The sequence below is a fragment of the Pelodiscus sinensis genome, chromosome 3 (assembly GCF_052426305.1).
Source record: "Pelodiscus sinensis isolate ZL-2025 chromosome 3, ASM5242630v1, whole genome shotgun sequence".
Taxonomy (NCBI): domain Eukaryota; kingdom Metazoa; phylum Chordata; order Testudines; family Trionychidae; genus Pelodiscus; species Pelodiscus sinensis.
In genome coordinates, this window is record NC_143054.1 from 64,093,160 (window position 1) to 64,105,748 (window position 12,589).

Sequence of the window (12,589 nt, forward strand, 5' to 3'; positions counted from 1 at the left end):
TTAGAGACCTCTATCCTGTCCCCCCTCTGTCTCCTCTTTTCTAAGCTGAAAAGTCCCAGTCTCTTTAGCCTCTCTTCATATGGGACCTCTTCCAAACCCCTGATAATTGTAGTTGCCCTCCCCTCTCCCAGCCGCTCTCTTCCCCTCTCCCACCTCCTTTTCCCAGTCTCCCCCAGTTTTGTTCAATAAAGACAGATTCCATTTTGGAAGACACATTATCTTTATTTTGTACATCAGGAAGGGGAGCTAGGAAAGGGTAAGTGGAAGGAGGTGAGGGAGGAATGGGGCACGAGCCCCCGATGGGGAGGACTGGGCTGGCTCTGCGGGCTTCTGGGGGTGGAAGCTCTCCTGCAGCCCCCAATTGCCCCCTCTCCCCAGATGGCAGCCTGCGGCAAGTGCAGCCGGGCTGATGGCCGAGTGCTGTGATGTGCCCAGTGTGGGTAGTCCGGGCAATCCAAGCCAGGACTGCTTTGCAAGCGGGGCACCCCTGAGAACTGTCTGTCTGGGGTGGGGGTCGGGACCCTTTAAGCACAGCCCTCGGCTAACCTGAGACAGCATCTCCACGCTCTAAGTCCTCCTCTGATGCCCTGCTGGCACTGCTTCTGGCCATCCTTAACCCCGCTTCAGGGTCCACTTAATGTGGACATGCTAGTTTGAATTAGCAAAACGCTAATTCGAACTAGTTTTTAGTTCTAGACGCGTTAGTTCGAATTAGCTTAGTTCGAATTAACTAAGTTAGTTCGAATTAGCGCTGTAGTGTAGACATACCCAGAGTTATCTATTGCCACTGACCAGTTTCCCAGCATGCCCTGTATTACACAGAGAAGCAAGAGTTTCACAATCAGTGCCCACTTATATCTTGGCCTTCAGTTTCTGTATAAAAATCCCAGACCCAAGTGTGTTTATAAAAGGTATTTTCTCTTGTCATTGTGACTCATCATTGCTCCAGGTGGGGAAAATTCCTTCCTATCTTAGTTTTCTAGTACTGGCATTTTCTTTTCTGTTTCGAGTTGTTTCAGTGTTTTACAGATTCATTGTAATGGTCCACCACTATCTCTTTCTAGCTGGATCAGAGATGGGTGCTTGTGGTTGTTTTTGTGTAAACTAATGTGGGAGGTGCCATGCTCCCACCCAGGCTATGAGTAGGGCTCTTACAATTTCATGGCCATGAAAGCACATGTGAAATAAACCCTTCTTCATGAAATCTGACGTCTCCTTGTTCCTAGAAGTGCCCCAGCAAAGGGGGCTTCTATCTCTGACTGGGCAGGGGATGAGCAGTGTTTGTCCCTCCCCTACACACTGCTCTGGGAATGGGGTGAGGGATCAGACCAGACCCACCTTCCCCTGCTGCAGGATGCTCTCTTGTGACTGGGCAGCAGCCCGAGTTCCTGCAGCTAGAGGAGTCAATGGGATCAGATCTTCCTTGTGCAGCTTGGAGCGCCTCAAGTGTCATTTGCTGCAGTAAAGTGTGAGTAAATCCTGTCAAGGGTCACATGACCTTTCTTTATCTTATTGAAACTTGTATCTGGAAGGGCAGGGGGGGCACACGGTGTACAATGACCCTTTTCCCTGCAACTGTGAAATGATGGGGGCAAGAATCAAGTGTGGGCCAGGGGTGCAGGAGCAGCCATGGCCAGAACTAGCAGCAAGGAACACAGGGGAGATCAGACCCACCTCTACCCCTTGGAACTCCTCGGGAAGCTCTGTGGTTGCTATCTTCAGAGTCCAGCTCCGAAGGCAGCACAGAAGTGATGGTGGCAATCCCATAACCCCCTATAACAGGTTTGCAACCCCACAATCTCCTTTTGGGTCCAGAACCCACAGTTACAATAACATGACATTTTAGGTTTAAACAGCTGAAAACATTAAATGTATCAATTTTCAAAACTTCTGACTGTGATTTTGGCCATAATGGAGCTATGAGGTATATTTGAAATTGTAGTACAAATCATGAGCATAGTATTTAGTGTACATCTGTAGATTCATAATCACAGTCCATACACATATCTTATACGAGCTTTCAAATAAGATTTTATCAGACATATTTTTAGGCACAGTTATATGGTATACAACCATTTGGTTCAATTGCTTACTCTTCGAGGTTCAGATGCTCCATTATCCCCTTGGTACACTGACTGTCATGCCAATCAAGGAATATAACTTGTCTCATGAGCTACATGCAACCAATGGGCATAAAGAGCAATGAAACCTGGACATGACCAATCTTGGTAATAAAAAAAATCTTGCAAGAAATTCCTTAAATTCAAATATTAAAACCTCTCAGACTAGACCCACTCCACTCCATGGTCAGTAAAAAACAGGCTAAATGCACAGGATAAATTATTTGTTGGAAATTAGTCACTAGGCTCTAAACTTTTTTCTTATTTTAAAATGCTAAAAATGTACTGTCCTGTTTTCATTCTGGCATTTGAATGGAAATGAAAAATTGGGGTCAATACAAGGAAAACACACTGGATTTAAACATGTAATTATGTTCTGTAAGTGCACTTACTTTATACAAACATTCATCTAATATGTTTGACATAGCAGCAATGAGATCAGCTGAACCTATCCAGAAGAAAGAGGCTTTAATTAAAACTTTACTTTACCAAGCACCCAAATTAACAAAGAAATAGCATGAAATAGATTTGATCTTGGATCTGCTCCTCAAAATACTTTGAGAAGTAGTTAACCTTGAGATGTCTGTCATCTGTCTCCCATTTAACTGGGGAATGAATTAGGAATATGAGATAGTTGCAGAATGGATTTTTCTAAGTAAATAAGTAGTGTTGCCCATTCTCACGAGTCTCACAATATTTAGGGTGAAATATTGACCCCATTAAAGTTTATGGCAAAACTACCATTGACTTCAATAAGATTTTACCATTGTTCTTAAAGCCAGTCGCTGGAGTGAAAAAGTTACTTGGAGAACCTTTGGGTTTGTGGGTGTTTTTTTTAAAGAATCTTTCTAGTCATGGATTCAGAGAAAAACTTGACTTCATGAAGCAAATTAGAAGCCAGGAGGCAAAGTAAAAGAACCTATAATGTATTATTTCTGGAAAAAAACTCATGATTTTAAGCTAGTCTTGTGACTTTTTGAAAACTGTCATGGCTTTTGAATACATAGATGTACAATATGTTTTAATAACCGCAGCAAAGTTGATTGACCTGAATTAGCGTTCCAAAAATGTGTTAATTTTAGATTAGTTTATGAATAAAAGACTTGATTCTGAATAAAAAAACTTGCTCTATTGGGACTCTGCCATTAACTGAAAATGCCAGTAAGTGAGATATGAATGTCACCACAAAATTGGGAAGGAAATGGAGCTGAAAAAAATGTCTCCTTTAACTGGCATACATGCGCACAGTTTAATTTGGAAGCATAATCAGTAGCAGGTAAGGTAGAGTTCTATTCTAGTCTATAGAAGTTTTTATACCATGTTCCTCACTTAGGACCTTCCAGTAGTTCATTAAGCTACATGACTGAGTATCTGTCATGTTTGTGTTCTCATCCTTTCTCCACTGCACAAGCAAAATTTTGCTAAGGAAGTGGGGAGCCCAGGTTAACTGTAATCTCATCTCCTTGCTGAGCTGCCATCTCTCCTTCTGGAGAAAGTGTGGAACTAGAAGTGGTGGAAGAAGTAATGTGAGGAAATGGTGGCCCAGAGTTCTCAGAACTGGGGTGCTGGTTCCAGAGGGTGCCAAGGTCCAGAGTCCCAGGAGGAGACTTCAAGCTGCAAGGCACCATGACTGCAAGCTCTTTAAAGTACTTTCCTCTGCTCAACTTTCCTCTGTCTTGCTCAGGTTCAGCTCCATCCAGATGTTGTTCTTTATCCAACACCTGCTCTGATCAAACCACTAGTCCATCTTGATGATAGTGACATAGTTGTATATGGTGAAGGTAGAGTTGTGTATCATCTGCATGTAGGCAGCATTTGAGTTCATGACATTTGGGCAGTTCACCTAATGGAAGCATGTAGGTGTTGAAAAGAACTTGAGAGAGAATTAATCCTTGTGGACCTCCATAAGTGAGTTCTAGTGGTGGTGATATAGTTTCCTATGACTACACATCCATCCCTCCAGGAACGATTCAAACTATTTTAATGAGTTACCCTGGTCCTTTGCCACCTTTCTCATGTGAGACAGCAGAATTCCATAATCCAGCTAGAGAGATCCATGATGACGAGAATGAATGCCTATCCTCTGTCCAGTGACAGAAGATCATATATCAATGCTGATAAGGCAATCTGGGTTCCATGTCCTGATCTAAATCCAGATTGTGCTGAATCTAGAATGTTAGCTTCAGCTAGATGAACTTGTAGCTGGGCGGCCTTTTGCTAATTTCTCTAAGAGCTTGTCAGGTTTCACATTAGTCAGTAATTGTCTAGGACTGAAGTATCCAGGGTGGGTTTCTTCAGTGTTGGTCAGACTATTGCATGTTAGAAAGAGGAATATTCCTTTTTTGAATGAAGCACTAGCACAGTATGATTTGGATTTTACATATGGGGAACTGAGTCACAGAGACATTAAGGTTAAAATCTATTGATTTTGGGTGTCCTGTCTGAGGAATATAGGCACTGATTTTTCAGAATGCTTCACATTATATAATACTTCACATGTTCAGTGCACAGCTTTCACTGACTTCAATTGCAGCTGTGAGAGCTCAGCACTTCTACAAATCAGATTCCAGAGTCTCGTGTGAGGCACCCAGAAAATAAGGAGCACATAATTGGTGGCTACCTGGAAAAAAGTTTGCTTTAAGTGACTTGCCTACTAACATCACATAGGAACTATGAGGCAGAAACCAGGATAGAATCAAATTCTCCAGGGCAGAGTTCAATGGCCTTAACCATGAAACTATCCTTTCTTTTCCTCAAATCTCCTGCAATCCCTCTGCAATTACAAGGTTAGTCTGGTTTCTCCCCTGTAGCTCTTGGCTGCAGCATGCTTAATTGCTCTGTAGTCAAGGGAAGTGTGTATTTGGTCAGCAGTGCAGGTGTGACCAGATGAAGCATCTTTAGTTGCTCTGTGGAGAAGGTTTGCAAATATGGTTTAGCCACACACAATAACTCTGAGAGGATGGAGACAATTTGGTCACTGTGAATCTGGTACATGTGTAGTTTGGGCAGCACCAGGAGCTGAGCAGAAGCTCAAGTGCCCTCAGTGAGGATGAAATCTGTAGGGCTACGTCTAGACTGGCATGATTTTCCAGAAATGCTTTTAACGGAAAAGTTTTCCGTTAAAAACATTTTTGGAACAGAGCGTCTAGATTGGCACGGACGCTTTTCCGCAAAAGCACTTTTTGCAGAAAAGCGTCCGTGCCAATCTAGACGCGCTTTTCCACAAAAAAGCCCCAATAGCCATTTTCGCGATCGGGGCTTTTTTGCGGAAAACAAATATGAGCTGTCTACACTGGCTGTCTACACTAAGTTTTGTGCAAAAGGACTTTTGCCCGAACGGGAGCAGCATAGTATTTCCGCAAGAGAATTTCTTACATGAGATCATCAGTGATTTTGTGGAAATTCAAGTGGCCAGTGTAGACAGCTGGCAAGTTTTTCCGGAAAAGTGGCTGATTTTCCAGAAAAACTGGCCAGTCTAGACACAGACTAGGGAATTTAGCTACTAAGATGGGAGAAGTCTTTACTGAGCATGTGTAAACTGCATTTTTTCAAAGGCTTCTAACCTGGAGAAATTTGGGCACACCTTTGCAGGGATGACACTGTATTTCCCTACTACAAAGGCCACATCCCTGCCAAACTTCAAGCCCCTGCTCTAAAGCATGGAGTTGCCTGAGCTTTGCAAAGATAAAGTTGCCAGATTTTTCCACATGCGCAAAACAACATATTGGTGCCTGGGCCTTGTTCTCAGAACTAGATGAACTGTTTTGGTTGACATTTTCCAGAAAACATTCAGCCTGAAGCAGAGACCTGACATGGAATATGTCATGTTACCAACTCCAGACATATACTGTATGACGGATACTTTATTTTAGAGCTGGTTCAGTAACCACTGCCCATGCTGAGTAATACTTAATCCATGCAAATTGTCCATTGAGTTTATTGGAACTATTCATAAAGGTAAGTGCTACTCAGTGTGAAAAGAGATGCAGAACGGGATACTTAATTAATATCTGGAGATAATTCAATACTAGTTACTAAATTAAATTAAACACATTTTCAAAGTAACTGCTTGAGCTCATCATGTGTGAGGAAAACCCTCCAATGCTTTCCAGTGTTAATTCAGGATAACACATTTCTGGGAAGTAAAAGGGGGAAGGGAGAACAAAGAATAATAAGACTGACCTCTCTTATCACAAGATGCAAACTCTCTTAAACCTTGAATGAATGTGTGGGATAGGAGCAGGATCAGATTCTGAAACCAGATCTTGCCCTGACCTCTCACTGATACATTCAGTGATATGTGACCGTGTGGCACGCTTTCAGTGAAAGGCACATTGAAAGCTGGCTAGCTGGCTGTGATATGCCATAGTGTAGGAGGCCTTCATAAGCTACAAAACCTCTGTGCAATATGCCTGAGAAGTTCACCACATGCCACAGAATGTTGTAGTCCCCTCCGTTTGTCTTCCCTTGAACTTGCTGCTTTTAAAGGAATTAAACTGAGGGCTGTCTAGTCTATACAAGTTCTATGTTACAATCACTAACAGATCATAATGTGTATAATAACAACAGCACTTAGCATTTCCATAGCACTCTACCTGTTCAAAGCACTTTGCAAATATGTGTATTACTTAAGGTCTATGGCCCATGTTATTTTCATGTTGCATTTAGTAAAGGGTGAGGCTTAGGCATACACTCCACCTGGGGCATGACAGCCATCTGAGACACAATGCATAGCAGGGTTAATTAATTGTTTGTATTCCAGTTAATGCCTCTAAGCTTCATCCAAGATGAGAACTCCCTTATGCTTGGCACTGTGCATGCATTTAATAAGAGACAGGCCTAAAATGCTTACACTCTAACTAGATAAAACATAAGTCTAGGAGCAGTTTAGCTCTGGAATAGATTCCAAAGGAGGCTGTGGAATCCCCATCATTAGAGGTTGGACAAACTCCTGCTAGGGATGGTCAAGGGTTACTAGCCTCTCCCAGCACAGGGGGCTGGACTAGAAGACCTCTTCAAGTCCCTTTCAACCCCACACTTCTGTGATTCTTTAGAGGGTTTGTCACGTTATTGGGTTTTAATAGGAGTAGGCTGATCATTGTTGCACCCACTAGTGTGAGTTTGCCCCAAATTTGGTGCAAAGTGGGCCATATGCTGTGCTGACTCTGTCTAGGCAACTCATGTACTTGCACACAGAAGATGAATGGGTTTTCCCTCACATGGGCAAGATTATTAAAGTATCATGAGAGTTCCTCCATCTTGTCTTCACTCCTGCTCCTGATTCCAGAAGCACCACTGGTTAGGATAGAGGACCCAGAAGGATTAGTCCACCCATCCTACTATAAGATGTACACCAGAGACTTTTAATTTTTCAGTTTGTTACATCCCTGCTAAGAGCCTGCATCAAGAACTTGGTGACTGATGTATGTAATGAATTCTCTCTAACAATCTCACTCTCAACCTTTTCTTTCTTTTATTAATAAACCTTTAGATTTTAGGTGCTAAAGGATTGGCACAGAAGTGCTCTTTTAGTTAAGATCTGAGGTATACATTGACCTGGGACAGTGGCTGGTTCTTTGGGACTGGAAGATCCTGTTCAGAGTTGGTGAGATTGGTTTTATAACCTCTCACCTATGTGATGCTGGTTGTGGCACAGGGAACACTGAGACTGTGTCTACATTGGCAAGAACCTGTCTACACTGGCCGTGAGTATTTGAGCAAGAACACTGATGTTCTACTGTATAAAATGGCCATCGGAACTTTCTTGCGCAAGAGAGCGTCTACACTGGCATGGATGCTTCTGCGCAAAAGCAAATCTTTTGCGCAAAGGCACATGCCAGTATAGACGCTATCTTGCGCAAATACTCTAACGCAAAAACTCTTGCGTTTAGAGTATTTATGCTAAATCTTGCCAGTCTAGATGTAGCCTGAATGTCTAAGGGGATTTGCTTGTGAGTCTTCTTACCTGCCAGATTGGCAACTGAAGTGTGACTGGTTTGTCGCCTTATAGGGAAGAACCCCCAGGCTTGGGCTGTAAGTAGCCCTGGTTCTGAGCAATTTGCCCTTATTTGACCCTCTCAGCATTTCCAACAGACCAACCCAATATATTACAGGGTTATTATCCTCGTTTTGCTGACAGGCAACTGAAACTCAGAGAGGTAAGTGATTCTACTAAGGTTACATAGAAAGCCAGCATCAGAGTCAGGTATTAAACCAGACTTCCTGTGTCTCAATCTGGGGCTAGATCCCAGATGCATAATATAAATCAGCATAATGTCTGTGAACCAGTGGAGCTGTGCTGATTTTCACCAGCTCAGGGTCAGGCCCTTCTTAACTGCGAGATCATCCTTTCCAGGACCCTAAGAGGTTGCTCTGGCCTACCTGAGGGTGTAGCTAGACTACAGGGTTTTGCCGACAAAAGTGGACTTTTGTTGACAAAACAATACCTGCATCTACACTGCCGCTGAGTTCTGTTGACATAACGTCGACAGAATTCAGCAGTTTTGTCGACAGTTGTAAACTTCATTCTACAAGGAATAACGCCTTTTGTCGACAGAGTTCTGTTGACAGAAAGCGTAAATGCATCTATACTGTCCTTTATGACTACACTGTCATGTCGACAAAGCAGTGTGGACATTTTCTTGCGCAAGATGCATCTGACAGGACTCTTTGGCTATGACTACACTGGTGGCTTATTATGCAAGAACATCTTGCGCAAGGGTTCTTGTGCAAGAGTTCTTGCGCAAGACAATGTCCACACTGCCATGTGCGAGCTGTGCTTTTGCACAAGAGCATCCACGGCAGTGTGGACACTCTCTTGCGCAAGAAAGCTCTGATGGCCATTTTAGCCATAGGGCTTTCTTGCACAAGAAATCTCTGCCGAGAGTCCACACTGCCCTCTTGCACAAGAGCTCCTGCGCAAGAGGGCTTACACCTCCTAAAAAAAGAGCATAGCTCTTGCACAAGCAGCCCTCTCTTAGCACACCATACTGTAATTTTCCTTGCGCAAGAGCGGGCGGGCAGTGTGGATGCTCTGGGGATTCTTGCGCAAGAAGCTGCCAGTGTAGACATAGCCTTTGTTGCTTTTGCAGATCCAGACTAACATGGCTATTTCCTCTGATACTTGACAACATTAACTCTGATATTCCACAGTGGAGAGAGAAGGTGGTGCAGTTGGTGTTTCAGGCCCTGAGAGCAGGGCCCCACCTCAGTGGGTTTGGAATCCATGCCCCTTGTCTACCGAGTGCTACTTAATTGATGGCGAATCACTCTGTCATAAAACAGTTCCTCTGTTCCTCTGTCCTTGATTCACATAATCAGGGTAACAACACTTTATCCCCCCTGCCTCAATAACAGAGAGACTGGGGATCCCACAGCGTCCAAAGTGGCCATTTGGGCTGCTGTGAGCTCATACTAGGCGGGGTAGGTGTGCCTATGCAAATAAGATCAGCCCCTGAAGTCTTTTTGCACCGCTCACCCCAATTCACCACCAGATGTCAGGGTAGAGCTTATCCTGACCCTGCTTACATCTGATTTCTTATATATATTGTAGCAGCACGAAGAAGTTCCGGTCAGGGGCCTGGATCCCATTGTGGTAGGATGCTGTAGAAACCCAGAACAAAAAAGATGATCCTTGCCCTAAAGAGACAGTTTTAGCATATGTAAAAGACAACAGGTAGATACAGACAGATCGTGGGACACAAAACAAAACAATGGTCAGACACAACACAAAACAACAATAGCCTACATACTGTCAAAATTTTTGTGGGTATCTGGGCAAAGTAGAGATTTTTAGGAAGGGACCTGAAGGACAATGAAATAGCTTGCAAAGGCTTGCGGGGAACTTTTGGGATCTCCCAAGAGTGAAGAGCGGGTTAAGACAGGGCAAGGAATTGTATTTTCAAACAAGAACGAAGGGGGGTGGGGTAGAGAAAGAGGGGTGGTTGAAAGCTGTCATCATTGGACTAAAGAGTTAGAAAACATGTCTGAGATTGAGTTCCTTGAATCTATCCCTCTATTTAGCCCAACAAAGAGAAAATTAGGAGGTGATTTGATTGAAATATGTATTCACCTACATGGGAAACAAATTTTAATAACGGGCTCTTCAGCCTAATAAAGAAGGAACTGAATGACTTGGAGCTGAAGCTAAACAAATTCATACTGGAAACAAGATGTAAATTTTTAATCGTGAGAGTAAACAACTATTGGAACAATTTACCAAAGGTTGTGGTGGATTGTCCATCACTACAATTTTTAAATCATAATTGGATAGTGTTTTCTTAAAGGTATGCTCTAGGAATGATTCTAGGGAAGTTTCTGTGGTCTGTATCACACAGGAGGTTAGACTAGATGATCACAGTGGTTCCTTCTGGACTGAGAATCTGGGAACCTTTCCAGCCTTCTTCACTGTTGGGGGTGAGTGAGATGTCCTAGAACCATTTGGCTTATCTAGAGACAAGTTGACTCCCACCATGAAGAGTGAACTGGAGTTGGTAGAAACCTGAGCAGAAAATCAGTAGTCCCCAAGAGTCACGTTCCTGTGTGGTATCTGATTTGCCTTGAAAAGGTTCATTCACTTCACAGGGTGTGATGCGTGTATGCTTCAAGCCCTTCTTATGGGTGAATGACTTTAGGCTACATCCAGGATCTCTGAAGGCGATTCAGACTGTGGTTCTGTGAAGAACCAAAATTGTTTTAGTGGTGAGTAATCACAAGGAAAAACAATGAGCATTCAATGGATGAAGAACTAATGGTTCTAGCTTCAGCTTCTGCATGGTCCTCTGAGAGTACGTCTACACTGCAATTAGACACCCATGGCTGGCACAGGTCATCTGACTTGGGCCCGCCAGGCTGTCTAATTTCAGTATAGACTTCTGGGTTCAGACTACAGCCTGAGCTCTGGGACTGTCTTTACAGTGTCCTAGAGCTCAAACTGCAGCCTGAACTCAGAAGTCTATGCTGTAATTAAACAGCCAGAGCCCCAGAAGTCCAAGTCAGCTAGCATGGGTCAGTCTAATTTCAATGTAGATGCATCCTGAGAAGGCACCTAGAGTCATACCTTTATATGCCCTCCTTGTCTCTGGAACAAACATATGCCTGGTGAGGCTCTTAGTACTTGATTCACATTTGACTCCCATGCTGGAAGGGCATAACAAGTGGGGTTCCACGGGGGTCTGTTTTGGGACCTGTTCAATATTTTCAACAATAAAGTAGATATTGGCAGAGTATGCTTATTAAGTTTGCAGATGATAACAAGCTGGGAGGGGTTGCAACTGCTTTGGAGGATAGAGTCATAATTCAAAATGGTCTGGAGAAACAGGAAAAATGATCTTAGGTAAATAGGATGAAGATTAATAAGGACAAATGCAAAGTGACTATCTATGAAGGAGTACTGCAGAAAGGGATGTAGGGGTCATAGTGGACCACAATCTAAGTACGAGTCAACAGTGTGACACTATTGCAAAAAAAAAGCAAACATCATTCTGGGATGCATTAACAGGAGTATTGTGAGCAAGACACAAGAAGTAATTCTCTTCTACTCTGCACCAATTAGGTCTCAGTTAGAGTACTGTGTCCAATTCTGGGGACCACATTTCAAGGAAGATGTGGAGAAATTAGAGAAGATGCAGAGAAGAGCATCAAAAATGACTAAAGGTCTAGAGAACATGAGCTATGAGGCGAGACTGAAGGAATTGGGCTTGTTTAGTTTGGAAAAGAGAAGACTAAGAAGGGACATAATAGCTCTTGGGTATACCAAATCTCAAACTGTCATGTAAATCACTCATAGAATCTTTGTATGTTGGGTAAATTAACCAGAATGGAAATGTCCTCTGGCTTTCTTTTTTGATGTAGGGGCTCTAACCTACATGGCCTGTACAAGCAAATGAGGAAATATTGATTCCACTGACAGCTTAATACATCCTTACAGGGAGTCCTTATGGAAGAAACCGTTGCTTAATGTTAGTAATCTCTAGTGCTCTATTGTGTGGAAGATTATGAAGATGTTCTGGTGAGGCAAATCTGTTGTAATTTGAAGTCTTCAGATGTCCTTTCAACCCCATTTTAGGTTTACATATGGCATCGAGACAGCACTGCTCTTATTGTCCTGTCAAAAATCCAATGCACACCTTGCATCATCTTGTATCAAACAACAAAACGTTTCCTGAGCAAAGTGAACTGAATCCTGCTTTTGCAGCCCAGCCAAAGCCAGTGGGAGTTCCAGGTGTATAAGGTGTCATAGCTCAGGGCCAGCTACACCTATAACATCTTTCTTTGGTCTCTGAGTGTACCCCTTGAAGGGTCAGGCTGTGTGAGTGGAATCCCATGGCCGGACCCAGGCTACAGTCCCTTATGCACTACTTGTGCATACTCAGCAAGCCCAGCCTCTGGTGACTGGTGTTCCCCCAGCTCCAAACCCTTGTTTTCCCTCTAGCAAAAATGATTCATTATACAGACAATGTTTTCTGCCC